Consider the following 12,043-nt stretch of genomic DNA (forward strand, 5'->3'; position numbering starts at 1 on the left):
ACAAAAATCTGTCAACTTGTTCCTCCACTCCTGGGTCCTAAGGCAGATTTCTCTAGAGATTTTGTTTTGTTCTGGGTGGAACCTGTCCCGTGTCATTTTAGGTGCTAGAGAAGTAAGTAGATGGCTGGCTCAGCCCATCCTTTGAACGCTGTATCTGGTCAGTGGTGGGAAATGCACTCAGCTCACAGCTGATTCGGCCTCTTTTAGACACCTACCATAGGGAGGGATGATATATATGCCCTTGGAGTGCTTATTTCTCTCCACTTGCTATAGAGAGAGCCCAGATGACTGGCTCGGAGCTGGATGCCTGCAGCCGAGCATCTAAAATTGGGGTGGGCTCCCATTATTCCCGACTTTGGGGTGTGTCTGGCATATTTTTGGGCCCCCGCTCACCAGAGCACCAGGGCACATGCCTTGCTTCAAAGCGGCGCTTCCAGGCTTTGCTGCAGGGAGGTGGCGTGGAGCGCCCGCCCCTGTGCCAGCCAGAAGTAGCTCCTTAGTGTGCTTTTTATGGGGGATTTACAAAGAATAGCAGAAAATATTCCACTGTCTCCAGCTGTGTGCGAGACAGCAGAAAATTCAGTGCAGATCCGTTCAGCTGGACCAGACTCGCAGTAGCGGTAATAAAATTGGGACGCCTAAAGTTCGCTTTTTCAAAAGGTGCGTGTTGGGTCCTCATCTCTGTGGCAGGGAGGGTCAGTTTCTATCACAGCTGCTGCAGTTTTCATTTGTCTTTGACCAGTTTTAAAAATCCTTTTTGCACCATCAAATCTAATAGAGCAAGGCACTTTTTGCAACTTCAGGGGCATTTCCTACAGAAGTTCCCCACTGTCAGCTATTGCCATCAGCAATGACACCCATAAGTAAGAGAAGGTACAGAAAAAAAGATGAGCGTTTTCTTTGCAAAGAGTATCAAGGCTTTTTAAGTGCAAAAGAAACAGAGGCTTTTCGTGCTTTTGGGTTTTGAAAATGCCTTTAGTTAAACCGGACAATGTATTTGTTTTTTCTGGAACAAATCTTCCACGTTTCACCTAGAAAGGGGAAAAAGCCTCAGCTTTAGCTTCTGTATAAATATTTGCACAAAGTTAACTCTAGAGTTTGTGTGTGATCGTCTTTAATTGCTTTAAATAATCATAATAAAGAAAAGAACCACTGAATTTTCACAAGAAGAACTGCATGCAATTATGGACGAAGTTTCAAGCAGTGGCTTAAATGTACGGAGCTGGTTGAAATACGGAAGAAATGGATTTGGCTCTACGAGTTTGAAATGAAACAGAGCTGTTTCTGGAAAGCCATTACGAGCGTCAGTTTGGAAACCGGCTATCTCTGCACCTGCTGAAGAACTGCATTAAGACCAGCTTCCACTACATTCTCCCTTGGCTCTACGAATATGAACGGCAGTAACAAATTTGGGGCTTCAGAAGACCCTATGGACAGGAAAGCAGGGCAGGGCGAAGCTGTGCTGACACGAAACAAAAGGAGGAAAGAGTAGAGCAGCTGAGAAGGGGCCCACTGCGTGTTTGCAGGGTTTTGAAAACTTGCTGCAGGTTGTGGGCTGATGTGAAAATTTCACAATGTGAGCTCGGAAAGCAAAGGCTGCCATTGATGCAAGCGGGAATAACAGTGGACACCCAGCTGCTGCACAGCGTGCATTCCCCCAGGAGCTGAGCTGTACGCAGCAGTTGCACCCAGCACTACTTGGGTGCAGCGTTGCACCTGGTTGTAACCCTGCTTATTTCTCCTTCTCCACCTTTAGGGCTAGGCGATGGCTGTTCTTTGCATGGATTAAGTAGGTATCAGCATTTACTAGGCTGTGACTGTTTGCTTTTACAAAATCGTGTTTTACTTTAGTACCTTTGTTTTCTTGGTACTCTTGAAAGAGTCAAGAGCTGCTTAGGGCGAATATCACCACCTTCTGCTGCTCCCACACCGACGTCCACACAAATACCAAAGGAAAGGTGTCCAAGCCCTCGAGCTGAAGGTAGCTCTGAATTTCAGGAGCATCCCCCGCCCTAATTGCAAGCCGACTGAAAGTCTTGTGTCTGAGCAGCTCCAGGCTTTCTGGCGTTCAAAAACTCAACTCAGATCTGATATTTGGCCCGGCGTCGTAATGAAAATGGAAAATTGCATTTTGAGCCTCGGCCTTCCTGAGGAGCAGCCCGTGCCAAAGCCGAGGCGCTGGAGATAAAAACAAGGATTTGCAGGACACCGTGTCCCATGGCAGGCAGAGGTCAGCGGGAGTTTGGAGCCGAGTGGAACTGGCCCCTCTGGCTGGAAACTTTGCTTTCGCCTCTGAGCTGCGCGGCCACTGCGGTTTGAGACGCACACAGGTGCGTGGTGGGGAGTGAGCCATTCGTTTCACTCCAAAGGGGATATTTGGAACCAGGGAAATGGCGGGTTTCTATGCGCTCGCATTCGTTGTTTCCTTCTCGAGCAAAAAAGGGACCTTCAGAACGCCAAAATCTTGTCTTAATATTTCACGGAAGCAAGTATTTTATAAACGCACGTTGCAAATGGCAGTATAAATTCTCCACTGTGGAAAATTGCTATCTGGTTTGAAACTAGGCAGGATAAATAGAACTATAAAAGGTTACCTGGAGTAAACAGATAGGGTTTCCAAAATGTACCACATGAGATAGATTGGAGCTCATAGTAATCTATTTTCCATGCTTAACATACGCTCAGCATCAGCTGAACTCTGTAACTGAGCTGCCATCTGTATCAATCCTGTTCCTAGATGTCACGGCCCTGTTAATGAAATCTGGAAGTGAAATTGTAAATGGATTCAGTGAATGGTAGATGTCAGCCATTGCGTGATGGGCAATCATCAATCATCCGCTGTCAGTTATTTCTGTCTCAGTGAGTAAGCCTTTATTTAAAGCATAAAGTAAGAATGTTGCCAGACCACAGGAACAAGCCCTGAGCTGTTTGCAGGTGCTGCTATTCACAGCTGCCAATTAAACCCCTGACATTTCCATAATGGCCAAGAGGCAAAGCATATGCACTTGATATAAACATTTTTGTAAAAATTAATCTCAGTTTATCAATACTTCACTTTTTTTTTTTTTCTTTTCCAGGGCTATGTACAACATCCTACTTGGCCTATTGTTTGTTTGCTATAGAGAGAGAAATATGAGTTGGAAAGCAGCCAGGGCGTTCATTTCCCCAGGATATACAGTAGATTCCAGTGGCTCATTTCAACCCTTAATTGGGGAGGGAAAGCGCAGTCGGGAGGAATCCCACCTTTGGAAAATGTCGTGTGTGTGCCCGTTGCCTCCCCAGCTCCGCTCTGTACCCTGCCCCTTAGCTGGGTGGAAATGTAATGCTTCATCCGGCCAACGCTGCCCCTGAAGGTACCCAGCCCAGTGGGGTTCTTGGCCCCTCTAAAAAATTGCCTCATCTGGAGGTTCCTACAGATCTCTGGGTGTATTACTGCTGCCTGACCCTTTTTGTTTCCCCTCTACCACCTGAAAAATAAATAAATAAATAAAAGTGCAAGCGCCTTTTAATATACGCATTCTTTTATTTGAGGCAGCAAAAAAAAAAATAAATTGTCAACTCAACTTATTAAAGGCATTCATCAGTACCTGCTGTAAAATTATGTATATATTTCATATAATTGCCAGTGACGAGCTAGCTTTTTGTGTGTGTGTGTGAAAATGTTTTCATGGAAAAAAATATATATATATTTCTACAGAAAAATAAACTGCCTAGCATTGCCACCTGACATTTATAGTTTGGAGGACATAAAACTTTTCTGAGGTCCCTTTATTTTTTACTCTCAGCTGTTTATAGTTCTTCAGGGGTACACTGATCTGTAAGTAAATACAGAAAAAGAAAGGGCTGCATTCACATTTTCAAGATTTCATCACATACTGATTGCTCTAGCCCATTTTGCTGCAAAGTCCAGATGGAGCAGAACACTAAGGGAGAAATTGGACAGCACTGGGGCATTCTGAAGTTGTCTTCTTCGCTCTTCATGGGATTGATTAAGATCACCTAAGTCAAACAGCGATATGAAGTGTATTTTAATGTATGGTGCTACCTGGCTGTAAAATTATGCACTATTGGATGAAATTAATTTCTGAAACCTGTAGGCTTCTGTTAACATGATATATGGGGAGTTGGTGTTAGAGGTCTTGCTGGCATGTGTGTATTAAATTGGATATGATTTTTTGCCAGATAGCTGTGCTGGTAGAAGTGCTAATTGTCAGATGCACATATACTGGTGCAACTTTTATTAGCATCACTTATTTTATTTCACTTAACTGAAATAAGCCATCCTGCCTTAAGCACTTCCCTGGCAGTGGAAATGTGTCTATATCGAAAAGTTTTTTACCTAGCAGTGTATTTGAAAGTGTAGATTGATCTTTGTTCAATTTGCCATTTCCTTTGTCCATGTAGGTGCCTTGTGAAATTCCACTTTGCTCCAGATTTCAGGGATAGATGTTGCTTCATGTACCCAGGACCTGTTTCAAATTCAGCTAATTGAGGTAATTTTCTGATTTGTTTCTTAATTTTTAAAGCATTTTTTTTCCCATTCAAAACTATTCAGTATGTTTAAGATCCACAAAAAATAAGTCTTTAGACATTAGAAGAGAATTTTACAACCTAAGTCATGCTGCTCTGGATTATGTCTTTTTAGAACTCGAAAGACCAAACTAGCTGAGTTACCCAGGATAGATCAACTAATCCCACTTGTATCTTTGTGGCTGTAAAGTAATCTTGGGGGCTCAGGATGCCTACGTGCTCATTATCAGCCAAGATGACAGTCTAATCTATGGACATTCATGCGAGCAGAAATAACTGCTGAATTGGGTGAGGTCATGCTGCAGTGCTACCACATCAGCCTCAGCCTCTCTACACTGAGCTAAAAGGCAAAGGTAAGGGTAACTAACCCACATTAGGCTCAGTTCCTGCACTCTTGTAGACGTTAAAACAATAATAATAATATTGCTCCAAGTATGTCCACATGACAATGTAGAAATACCCAAGCTAGCTGTAAACGAACTATTGTGGATACTGGACGCAGTCTAGATGAGACAGCAGAGAACACCGAGAGGACTAATTTACCCTGCTTTTTGGCAGTGTTAGCTCCATATGGGCTAATTTATCCTGCCAGAAAGCAGGCTCATTTATGGCTAGCTCATTTATAGCCAGCCTGAGTACCTCTTCCCTATACTGGAATTTGCAATGTAGACGTACTTTCTATTAAGCTGACAAGTGTGTGATTGTAGTAAGTAAAAATATGGAGGTTGGGATTTTGAAGGCACTGAAGGGCTTCCTTCTAGGGTGGTTTAAGAGGTTACCACCTACAGCAATCTGCTTTGTGACTTCTGCTGAAGCTAACTTTCCCCATGCACATGGGATCTCATGGCCACTTCTTGAGTTTACAGCACAGTATCTTAGCTTAAATCATTGAAGAGGATGTGCTTGCATTAAGAAGCTAAATGATGAAGTGAATCAGAACAGATGTGTCTGTGGGTATTGCAGAAGCAGGGCAGGCAGCTTGGGTGATAATGCTCAGTGTTGTTCTTCTTAGAGAGCCCAAAGAGAACTGGGCACCAGGTCCTGTGAAAATTACTGCAATTTCTGCTTCAGAGTGCAATAGGAGTTGGGTGTCTCATTCTCCACAAATTCCTTGAAAAGAGCTGGCAGCAAGATGTCTTTTTAGGACTGCATAGATCCAAACATTGCTCTCTGGTCGCCTACTGTAAAGTCTGATTAGGTCCATGATCCAGTAAAGAAGCACAAACTTAGCTTTCCAGTACAACCAAGTGAGATTTCTAAGGTGCTTAAAGCTAAACATATTTTTTAATGAAGGTTTGTTTGTTCAAGCTCTACCTCCATTTACTTCAGGGTAGTTAATACGTGTTAACACTTCTGGTGCAAAGGGAAACCAGCCTTTAGAGCAGGATTTGGCTTTCAGGGAAGAAAATGGATACCGGCAGCAGTTCTTACTTCTGCCGATGCAGTCACGTACGATGTGCTCCCGGCTTGTCTCTTGCTTCCCTGCCTCATGGGCTGCCCAGCTATGATCTAGTGTGCCGACCTTACAAGCCAAGTAATGACTTTCATGCTGCTGAATCCCATCAGGAACTTCATGTCTCTTGTGGTCGTCTTCATCCATGGCTAACTTGTATTATCATTGGCACGCTTAAAATTGTGATGTTATGTTTCAAATGTTTTTAAAGCTGAAACACACAAGCTCTTTTATTTCTCTTCTGCCTAGTAGGATTATTTCAGCTCCACACATGCAAAACCTCATATTATGCAAGAAATTAATCATATCAGGGTAAAGTAGCTACTGAAAAATTGCCAAACACCATAAACATTGGTCAAAATGCAGGCCAACCATTTGCACAGCAAGTAATTGAAGCTAGAGGTTCATTGGAGCGACGCGTAACTTTTCATTATGAATTAGAAAGCTTTTCAAACATAAAATGATATCTGAGAAGACTGCACCACCTAAAAGGTTTCAGTAAACACTGAAAAAAAGTGCTAAAATATGCTGGAGAGATCAATCATGCTTTATGGTTACTTGCTCCACGTAGTTTCGCACACATTCTCTGATAAACAATGTCCCACACGCTCTGCCCAGACCCATTATTTTCTTCAGCACCAAAGCGTCAAGGGCCAGATCCTCATTTGGTTTAAGTCAGCAGAGCTCTGCTGAGGTTGACTGCTTGCCGTTGATTTATGCCAGCTGAAGATCTGGCCTGAAGAGTGACAAAAATGTAATTTTATGTTTTATTTATGGGTGTAAAACAATAGTCCTAAAGGGAGCAGATGTTCCATGTCGAGGGAGGAGGTTTATGAAATGCAATTCCAGACACAAAAGCTAATCTCTGTGGTCAGGGAAGGCATGAGGCCTGTTTTACATGATGAACTTTAATTGAAATCTTGCTCTTTTGTGTTCATTTATTCCTTCTATTTGGGAGCCGACAAGCATCGTTTAAATTACTTACCAGCTGCCAGACACCTTAAAGAGCAATAAACAGTTGACTTAAACACCTGGAGAAGGTTGGACAGTCTTCACTTGTCCTCCCAGTACCTGCTGAAGTGGTATTAATGTGGTATCACATATTTTTAATTAAGTGGTCACTTTGCTGAAGAAATTTCCATCTGTTTCAGATGGAGCTGTGGGGAAAAAGATCATTCAGTTTTATGGAGGGTTTTGCAATTGTAAAATGTCTGTTTTTTCCAATTTGGAATGAAAACCAAAGCATTTTGAAATTCTCTAAAAAAGAGAAGGGAGCGTCTGCTTCTAAGGCCCAGGCCCCAGACCTCTTATTGTCCCCAGTGCCAAAACTATTCTCTTTGCGGACTATCTTCCCTCTGTAGATCCCAGAGTAGGAGTTCCTTGGCTGCTCTGAACCACTTGCCAAAAATTGAAGTAAGGGAGCTGAGAGAAAATCAGTGGTAGCAGCCTGCTTGCAGGGATGTCGTGGCTTTTGAAGCACCTCTTCATCATGTTTTCTTTCAATGAGCTGACATTTTTGTGTCCCACACCACCACACCTCTCTAAAAAGGAGAGTGCATTCATCGATGTGCCTTCACCTAGCTTTTCTGTGGCAGAGACACATAGCATGGTGAGGTCTGAGCTCTTCAGAAACACAAACCAGCAATCAGCAGAGCAACACTGATTCACATCAAATGAATTTTGGACCGAAAAGTGTAAGGATGAGATTTTGTGCATGACCTTTCGTGTCCCTCCCCACACCCATGAGGTCAAGTACAGTGCATGGAGATCTGGAGAACAAGCTGACCTTATCAGAGGCTAGTAGTGACATCTGAATCGCAGCTTCAGGAAAAGAGGACAAGTAGAGCCAAACTGGAAGTGGATATTCTCATTTTCTATTAAGAGTAAAAGAGTGAAATAAAAATACAGGTTGAGGAAGGCTGGGTATGAAGAACAGTATGGATCGGGAGCTAACTTTATCTCAGTTTCGTTGGAAATCCCAGATGTAATGTGTGATTTTGTTCTGAGGCAGGGTAAGTATAAGAAGTTAAAAATTCTCTATGAGCCAAAATTAGAAAAAGAAACCAAAGGCTGAAAATTGGATTGCAGGCAACACTGAAATATCTCATTCATGTTTCAGCATAATTTTTGTTAATTCATTTTAGAGATCGGGTGCATCTACATTGTAATACTTTTCAGCACAACAGCAGCAACGACCACAACTTTCCATTCTCAAAATTTCAAAACGGGAGCTTCCAAGGTTATAAAAATGCTTGATTTTTGTCCACCTCCCCGAATAAGAAGTTAGCACAGTAAGTTTTGCAGAACAGTTTAATTTTGTTGGGTATGTCATTTGTTCCCTCTAAAAACCTCTCAGACAGACATTTCCAGGCGCACGTTTCCAAGGGCCTGATTCACATCACGTAACAGGAGGTGTCTTTGGGTGCAGTCTTTGCAGCCACCCCAGTCACTCTAGACTTCCTTTAAGCCTCCCCAAACTACTTTTTTTTAACTGAAAGTTAGTCTAAGGTGACTAATGCCAAGGATCAAGTGAATCCTACCCAAATATTCTTGTTCCTGGGGGTAGCTGCTGTGTTACACTGTGGTGAAGCAGTTCACATCTCCATACACCATATGCAGGCAAACAAGAGAAATGTTTATGTATTGAAGTCATAGAAGAGTAATAAAATGCTCAAAAATTTGGAAGGACTTAGTTGGAAGGAAATCGGAACGCACCTAACCAAGTACAAATGCGGAGTGCAGGAGGAATACGTTAGATCCTTACTTATCACTCAAAATGTGAAAACAACTTAAGGGGAATAAAAATTAAGGCTTTCCAGGGGAGCCTAAGAAAGAGGTTGGGTTGTGATAAAGGGGGAAATAATTTTCTTATCAGATGATCTGTTTAGTCTGGGGAGTAGTTTTCAGGAGATGCAGTAGCCTCAGAGTTTGAGTCATTTCATACCAGAGCTTGGAAATGCACAATAGAGATCCCTCCTGTCTAGGCAGGGAATGAAAAAATAGGGTCTACTGATCTTATCCAGCCCTCACTTCATTCAGCAGGAATCTTTTCCACTGACTCAAGCAGGATTTGGATCAGACCCTTTTTTACCTCCTATGTTGATGGCTGTCTGAAAAGACTTAGGAAAAGACACAAACTAGAGCCCAAGTATGGCACTAAGAATGGCTTTTTTGGGCTGCTGTAAGGAAAAATGCAACTCTCAGAAAATTATGAAGAAGGCGGCTGGCAAATCAGAGGGACTGTTTTATAGCTGGGAGCTGAGTCAAGCTCCAAAATGTATTTACAGAATTAAATGACATTAAGCTAGGGTGTTGCTAATTCCCTTAAAACCGTAAGGAAACACTTCTCAAACAGCAGCTAGAAGGGCAGCGTCATTGCTTGGCAGGTCTTGCTTTTGCCACAGCAGGGGGATAGCTCTACATATCCAGCTCATTTTATTTATGTGCCCAGCATTTGAGAGTGGTTTTGTTGTGGGTAACAGAACATAGCTCCATTTTACATCTAACTCGAAGAAAACAATAATAAGAGAAGTGGGGTAACATTTTTGTATATGCCTGAGTGATTCCCTTTGCCTGTTTCCAACCTACCTAACGGCAAACCTCACTTCAGCCTACGCTGGTCTAATTAATTTGACAGGACTGGAAACTTGCTCTTCCTGTTCACACTTATTATTCATCTCTTCAGAATGCCCTGTAGGGAGCACGAAGCACAATAAAGCAGTATTTACCAAATCCCTCAATGCTAAATACACCTTTTAAGCTGACTCTGCACAATGCCAGCAGTGAGAAGATCTGACTAAAGGGCAGCCAAAGAAAAACAACATTTTCCAGAGCATCGTCTCCTTACACATGGCTAGCAAGTCTTAGGCAAGGAAACTATGTCTTTTTGCCCCCCTTCAAATTCTGCAGTAGGCTCTGGGGATCCCAGCTTACTCCTACTGTATCCGAAACCTTGGCTGTAGCCAAAGCAAATGACAGAGTGATCATACTCAATAAGATATGATGTTAGTTCACAGGAGCCACTGAGTAATTTCATACAGGCGTATCTTTTAACCTTTCATCACCCAAATTAGAAACATCATAACACAACATAAAACACATCTGAAAAATCCATCGGAGACAGGAACTCAGAAACATGTACAGTAGAAATAAGCGTTTTGAGAATTAGAAAGTGTTTTGAGAAAACACTGAAATTGAATGTTAGGTTTCCTTCTTTAAAATTCTCACTGCAGAAAGGGACCTTTTACAAACACATGAGGTGATTAAGGAATTTAAAAAGTGAAACACGCTTATTTGCACACACTAGGGAAGAAACTCAGACATTTCATATTTTAAAAGTGAAGGATCTATGAAAGAGATTTTCAGCAGCAAGTTACCAGTTGGGTCCTCAACTGTAATCACCAGCTCCCTTTGCACCTTTATGCCTCTGTAAATCTCACCTTACGTGAAGTTAAAGGTTAAGTTTTCAAAGTACCCGAGAAAATTTCTACACAGCATAGGGCAGCACTGCACAAATATACCCACATCAGCCCTCAATGAACTGACTAAATACCAAAAAGGATGGAATCACAGCAGTAGTGCAGTTTTTCCAGCTTTTCGCTCTTAACCTCCAAACGTTGCTTTGGGTGGCATTCGGCCAGAGTTAGATGCCACAGTATGCAAGTCACTTTTGCAAATGGGACCTAGAGCCAATTTTCAAAGACGTGTAAAGAAAAGGATAGGCATTCAGTGGGATTTTTCACGGCACCTGTGAAAATGGAAAATGAGTAACCGCATAGGTGTTTTGGAAATGAAGTACTAAAACTTTTGAAAAATCTGAGAATTAGATTCCTGACCTGCTTCTGAAAAATTTATGTTGAGTCATTTTTCCTAGATCCTGAACCTCCTTATTATTCATGCTGGAGAGCAGCAACTCCCAACATGTTTTACGAAGGAGTATATGCACATACATGCAGGCTTCCTTACTCTCTCGAGTCTTTGTTCTTCTCCATTTATGCACTTGTTGACCTATGGAAAACATAATTCTTCCTCCTTTCTCAATCACTGAGATCTTACACCGATACGATGTTGTTCATCTCCATAGAGGTATTTGGGATTTAGAGAAGCACGCTTTCCTGGCCATGATGCAAAACATAATGAAGACAAACAGGAGACTCCCGCCAGTTCAGCTCCGTTATATATCAGACTGTAATAAAGAGAGGAATTGGGCTCATTGAATTTTAGATAGAATAACAGCTCAACTCCTTCAGGCATAACTCCTCTCTGTGTTGCCGTAGAGGAAAACCCACTCTCGTCAGACTGAATCTGGAATAAAACCTTGGATAATTGGGAGTAGAAAGGGTCCATTGGCTTCAAGGGGAACTACTGCATGAAAAAAAGGTGTTCTGGCATTGGCCTTTGCTGTGTTACATGAGAAAGATGGTTCTTGAAACTAATTAATCCTTGAAAAGATCAGCTGACCCATCTCATTGTTAGCAATACATTTTTAATTATTCATTTTAGTCAAGCATCATTTGAACACAAGTCAATTTGCAATTTCATTAGAGTACAGAAAAGGCCTGGGGTCTATTCCTGGTAAAAAGGAAAAAATCTCTGGCAAAATTTCATAAAGGATGTTAATCCTCTAATTAATTTTATGTATCAAGCAAGAATTAATGTGTCCTGCTATTTAAGCAGAAGTCATCTTGCCAAGAAGTGCATTTTGTCATACCTTCCCCTCCAGGAAAACCTCTTTACAAGCTTTGTGGCAAAATACCCTGGCAACTAATGACTAGCTTTGAAGCAACATTCACAGACCATTTGCTTTGATGACATTTGGAGCTTTCGTCTCCCCCCCTCCTCATTCCAAAGTCTATTGTAAGTGTAGTGCTCTCACTGCACTGCCTTTGAAAACTAATCAATAAAGTAAGATTTGTCAGGTTGCATCTGAGGAGTATCACATCTTTTAACTCCTTTCTTGGTTGAGTTGCTGTACACATTTTTAAACTAAACCTTATGAACAGATTGGAGTGTGTTATACTTACCATATTCACAGGCACGCAAGTGTGACGCGTTTCTTTT

The 12,043-nt window shown here is 42.0% G+C and overlaps 1 long non-coding RNA gene across 1 annotated transcript in view; it reads left to right on the plus strand.

Moving 5' to 3' along the window:
• The window catches only part of LOC106018859 (uncharacterized), a 618,314-nt gene that overhangs the window by 257,264 nt on the left and 349,007 nt on the right, over positions 1-12,043 (plus strand). The window contains exon 9 of the long non-coding RNA XR_011807997.1: positions 4,405-4,493. This is a non-coding gene — a long non-coding RNA (uncharacterized lncRNA). The remainder of the gene's footprint in view (positions 1-4,404; positions 4,494-12,043) is intronic.

This window comes from Anas platyrhynchos, chromosome 3, assembly GCF_047663525.1.
Source record: "Anas platyrhynchos isolate ZD024472 breed Pekin duck chromosome 3, IASCAAS_PekinDuck_T2T, whole genome shotgun sequence".
Taxonomy (NCBI): Eukaryota; Metazoa; Chordata; class Aves; order Anseriformes; family Anatidae; genus Anas; species Anas platyrhynchos.